The sequence below is a fragment of the Tachysurus fulvidraco genome, chromosome 11 (assembly GCF_022655615.1).
Source record: "Tachysurus fulvidraco isolate hzauxx_2018 chromosome 11, HZAU_PFXX_2.0, whole genome shotgun sequence".
Taxonomy (NCBI): Eukaryota; Metazoa; Chordata; class Actinopteri; order Siluriformes; family Bagridae; genus Tachysurus; species Tachysurus fulvidraco.
The window spans coordinates 12500494-12506820 of record NC_062528.1 but is presented as its reverse complement, the minus strand read 5'-3'; positions in this window follow the sequence as shown (position 1 = coordinate 12506820).

Here is a 6327-nt window from a genome sequence, read left to right as displayed (position 1 = left end):
ATTTGATCATTATGATCATCATTGATCAAAAATGCTTTGTTTTTAAATATATTTATAGTAAAACTAATAAATGATACAGCACATAATGTAATAATACATAAACATTTCACTTCATGATCGAATTTTTTTTATTATATTATAACACTTCAATACATTTCTAAAGAAATGTCACACATTCACTGTGTCCCTGTCCAGGATTAAGAGTTACTGAAGATTTACGATCAATTGTTCTCTTTGTTAGCATGTTAGTGAACACTGACTTGTGTGTTAGATACAAGTCTATCTTATACATATGCAATCTAATGCAATTTCTTTATTTGTTACACATATATCTTAATCATTCTTAATCCTGTGCACTGATGCTATATGTATCTGTTAGTAACTATATCTCTTGTCTCAATGTGAGTGAAATTGCAGACAGGCCAAAGGACTGAGAACTAGATTAGATAAGACTACAGTGGATAAAAAAATGTCTATTAACAGGCAATGAGAGAAATCACAACTTTTAATTAAATCTTTGTGCAGGGTTCATTTGGAACTAGGAAATGTTCCTATTACAGTCCTGTTCACTGACAAGTTAAGACTAGAAAATGTAGACATGTGGATTGACAAAACTGCCTCTGTAAGTGTGTGTGTGTGTGTGTGCATGCGTGCATGTGTATGTGTGTGCGTCCATGTCTGTTTGCATGCGAATGTATTCCCACTTACTTCCCCAATGTTTTCCACTGTTGATGAAGGAATGCTGAATATTTTAATGCAGAATTTAATGTGAAAATTTTATATGTCAGTGAGTTTGCATGTCAAAATGTCCATGACATAATACAGTCTAACCTACACTATATGGTCAAACATAAATGAAGACCTGGTTCTTCCCCAAACTGTTGCTACTAAATTGGAAGCACACAAATGAATAGGATGTCTTTGTACACTGTAGTATTACAATTTTCCTTTACTGGATTTAAAAGCCCCAGACAGCATAAAAACTGTCCCTAAACACAATGGACACTTGATTTGCTAAGGTTGTTGTGTAAGAACTGGAGCGTCATAAATAGTGAGTAATCAAGAGATGAGTAGTAATCAAGCATTAGGGTGCATAGATAAGATTAATGAAAATATCAAATAGTATCTTTACTCAGGGTTCAAAGGTGAAGTGTAAGGATTTTTAGTCCCCTGTGCTGGTAATTATAGAAACTACATAAGTAGTTTCTATAGGTCATAAATACACAATAATCAGAAATAAATAAATCGTTGCTATATAAATACATGTAGTTAAAGTTATTATTTACTTCTGTTTTAAAACAAAATATATTTGACATAGAGATTTGCTCCATAATTTAAATGAACACAATTTCCTTTTACATTAAAATTCAACATTTTTCATGAAACCTGAAGTGAAATGTAAATGTCTCTAAAACACTCAAAAGTTCTCAAATAGCTAGTTTTCTACAAGGATGTTAACCCCTATATACTTTTATATAACATTATAACTATTTGGCATTTGTTTTTGTCAAAAAACATAGCAATGTAATTGTATTAAATAAACCCTAAGAAAAATAAAAAACTAACAAAAAACTAATAAAAATGGATGTGAAATGTAAATAATTCAAATATGTCACATTCATATTCAGGTACTTTTAACAGTGATCAGGGCTTCTGGGAATGTGCTGTGATTGTGATAGGGAACAAGCTGAGAGTCATCTTTAATTCATTACATAGGCTTTACTTTTCTGTTAGTTCTTAAGTTATCTTAATCTTACTTGGTTCTGTTTTAAACTATTTAAAAAAAAACACACATCCATTATATAATATAGTGTTTGGCAGATAGATGGCAGCAGTGACATTAGAACCAGAACCACTTATATATATATATATATATATATATATATATATATATATATATATATATATATATATATATATATATATATATATTTATTTATTTTATTAGATATATTTATATTTATTTATATATATATCTATATATATATTTATTTATTTTATTAGATATATTTATATATATATCTATATATATATATATATATATATATATATATATATATATATATATATATATATATATATATATATTCAGTCCACATTTAACCTAGCAAAGAAATCCCAATCCATTTTCCTCTCGATTTCTTTCTATGCTCCACTCAGAAGTTTAAATCTTAAAACATTTTAACATTTTATGTGGCTCCTTTGGAATTAATGACATTAACACTGGATAGAGTGCAGTGGTGTAGTCTACGTGATACGCAGGTATACGCCGTATACCCACTAGGAAAGGCCAAGGATTTCCGTATACCCACTTAAAAAGCGTGAGGATACGTAACAATATCGTTTTGTGACAGAACTTTAATTCATAAATTCACCCCGTCTGTGTTGCGAACACAGACTGTGGCTGCGATTGCGAATCACTAACATTTTTGGACCATTGGGGCTTCCGTGGCCTGTGACCTGATCTGACGTCACCTACCAAGGAGGAAAAATTAGTTGTTTGGCGTTGTTTTCTGGCGCAATGTTTTCGGAAGCCTGCGCCTAAAGCTACAGCAGCTTCGGGTGACATTTCACCCACAGCCCGAGTACAAATGTGTTTGGAAAGCTTTGTAAACTACCAGTTCATTCAGTTCATAATATTCTGCAATTAAAGAGTGTTGGTGATAGAACTGAACAAATGTTTATTGTTCACTCTTAAATGTACATTGAAAATTGACAGCTGATAAAACCTGTGCTCCAGGTCCCATATTCTTATAACATTTAAGGCTAAATGTAGCTCTTAAAGGTGTAGTTCACCCAAAAATGAAAATTGTGTCATTTTTCAAAATATCATCTATTATGTTAAACAGAAGAAAGAAACTCATACAGTTTTGGAACAAATTGAGGGTGAGGAAATAACACAATTTTCATTTTTGAGTGAACTATACCTTTAAGAGCTACAGTTAGCCTTAAATGTTATATGAATATGGGACCTGGAGCACAGGTTTTATCAGCTGACTGTCTTTTGTTGCTTGTAATAAATTGGAATGTTGATAACACATAAGCAGTCTTTAATAATGCTCTAAATTACATGTAGATGCATATTTTATGCATTAGTGAGTGTGGTGGTGCCTATGGGGTGTCGCACTATGATGGGTGCGTATGAGGCTGGGGGGGGGGGGGGTGATCACAGTGTACTAACTACAAAAACCTAGACTACACCACTGATAGTGTTGTGTCGAAGAAGGAGGAGTGTAGGTCTCTCTCTCTCTCTCTCTCTCTCTCTCTCTCTCTCTCTCTCTCTCTCTCTCTCTCTCTCTCTCTGTGTGTGTGTGTGTGTGTGTGTGTGTGTGTGTGTGTGTGTGTGTTTGTGCGTGTGTGTTTGTGCGTGTGTGAAGATAAGCATGTTTTCTTAGGGTTCAAAATGAGTTTATTAAACAGCAGGCTGGCATGGAGAGACCCAGATTGCTCTGATAAAGGCCATGGATTGAAGGGAGGAATGAAACTTTCATTTCCTGCTCCCACGAGCTGACGTATCAATGCGATCAGGAGGATGTAGAGCTCGTCTAAGCAGAGTGAGTGACAGAGAAGTGCAAGGAGGAAGAAAATGCCAGAGTCAAACATAGGTAAAGTAAATAAACCATGTGAAATGTAAGTGCCTGCAAAGAGTATGTTCATAAATCATCTAGGTGTCATATAGATGTCCCATAATCTCTATAATGACATAGATTTTAAATCACATCTACATCTAGACAAATGAGACTTAGAAAGTACAATGGGCATTTTAGCATGATTTTGCTAAGGAATGTCTATCAAAGGCTACATGTTTGTAGGCAAGCTGTGTGAGCTGTTGTATGCTTATTTTCTGTATTATTGAACAAACAAGGGGGAAGAAAATTAAGAAAAAATGAGTATTAATTTTGTGTGCTGCATCCAGATGGGAATAGATAGGTAAAGACACAAATGGGGAGATGCTGCATCAGAGAGCTGGACCAGGGTGTGTAATATAGATCCTCTGGTAAGATAAAACAGGCAGAAAAACAGAAGGCCCCCAATCATCAGGAGAGCAAGGCTCATAGGAAATTGCCTCAATGGAAAGCGCAAGGCAGGAGACTACATTACCAGCACCTTGACTTTAATCCTGTTATCAATTGCATGCATCTATTGTTGAGTTTTTATTCCTGTTTCATGTTTTTATGACTTTTATTGTTTGTAGTATTACCATTGTAGGAGGGTAAACTTAAGAGACCTTTTACAATGATTTTTATGATGACTACCACTTTCATATAGCCTGTTGTTACTGTAAGTAAAAACTTAATGTATAATGTATTTATGCTATGTGTGAGAATAAATAATGTGAACTGATGCCCCGATAACAAGAAACAGGGCCATTTGTGGAGCTCATCTCACCAGCATAACTTGTCTGTTATGAAAAACATGGTCAAGTGGCTTTATGATTATTATTAGCATATATAGCTGATACATCACATGAGACAGAACCTTAATTTCTAAAATTGGACAGTAGGCAAAGTGAAGGACAGTGCACAATTCTAGTGTTTAATAAAGTGCAAAAATAGATATTACAGTATAGTAATAAATGCTGTATGCTTGATGCAGTATGCTTGATACTTGATACAGTATTTTGTTTACAGTGGTTTAGCAGCAATTTAGGAAAGAACTGTGCAAAAACTACCAACAGAGAGGAATGGTGTTCACTCAGGAATATGTGTGTATATGTGTACGTGTGGGTTGGTGTCAGTCCAGTGTCTGGATATAGAGGAGTCTGATATTTTGGATAAAACAGCTGGTACACAGTCTTGCCATGAAGGCCTGAATGCTTTGTTTTTTGCCAGAAGGTGAGGTGGTAGGAGAGAGAGCATGAGAGAGAGAGAGAGAGAGAGAGAGAGAGAGAGAGAGAGAGAGAGAGAGAGAGAGAGAGAGAGAGAGAGATTTGCTTGTAAAGATGCTTAGTGTAATTTTCTGACACTTGGCAATAACGTTTAATCGTCCCCCTCCTTTAGAATTCTCTGATCTGTAATATATATATATATATATATATATATATATATATATATATATATATATATATATATCAGTGTCTCAGATCTCAGTCTGAATCTCATCCACCTTATAGCCTTGCTGTTATGAAGCTTTCTAACCATCATAGTAGTAACTTAATCTACAGAGATAAACTCCAAATCACCAAATATTTCTGGCACTAGCTCTCTATAGGATGGCATAGGCCCTGGGTTGTGGAAATTCTCAAAGTGCACCTTCCAACATTCCTCAGCAAAGTTTGTGAAATCTCCGTGTTGAAAGGTTTGCCAAAACATCTCCGAGGCCACCCAAAAGTCTTTTACCATGCCATTTTTAAACTCTCCAACAGCTGCCCCTCTTCAACTGTTTTACTGTAGCACTTCTGGATATCCTATCCAGTGAATCCTCTCCTATCTCGATTGAATTGCAAGACATCTCTGTGAGCGTTACTCTGAAGGTGTCCTTCTTCAAACTGACAGGAGTCTAATAACAGATCACTACTCAGGTTAGCTTCTGGAAGGGTCTTCCAATTACACTTCTCCAAATATCATCCTCAGCATAAAATTGACATCCCCTTGAAGAATTATGGAGGCATTATGAGGTGCCATCTCAAGTACCTTCTTAAGGAAGGCGGAATACTGCACACAAACAATTGTCAATTTATTCTTCTTGATGCTTGAATACGTAAAGAGATTAACTTCTTTCCAGTGGGAAAAGAAATCCTATTCCCAGGCCCTTAGCCTGGGACTGGTGTGAATCCTGAGACCTCCAATGGGAACCCTGAAGTAGGAGGGAGACCACTCCAGTTTACATATTTGGTACTGAAGCCCTTACTGTGTATATATGTTAAGCAGACATAGACCATGTTAAGCATATAGTCCATCTAAGACAGTCCATATCATGGCGACTGCTGGACCAGGACTGCACCTGAACTCCACCATTCATCTTGCAGCTGGTAAGCTCACACAGCATTATTTCAGACTGAGATCACTCAGTTTATGTGGGTTGTCCATCATATTACTATCGTCCAGGGTTCCCCATATGTCTCCCACACATGTGGCCTTATTGGCAGCATTAAATTACCAGTTACATAACTCTGAGGTTCAGAAAAATACACCAGCAACTTTCAATGTACTCAGTTCATAAAGGGCATAAGAGAATATCCAGATCTCAATGCATGGACTGGGGCAAATAGGGGACTGAACCTGGGGAGAGTTCATGAGCTGTAATTAAACTCTGTTGAAATTGTTAGCTCATGTGAACAGCCATGTCAGTGAGCTAATGGTTACATTGACTAATAAAATTTGAATG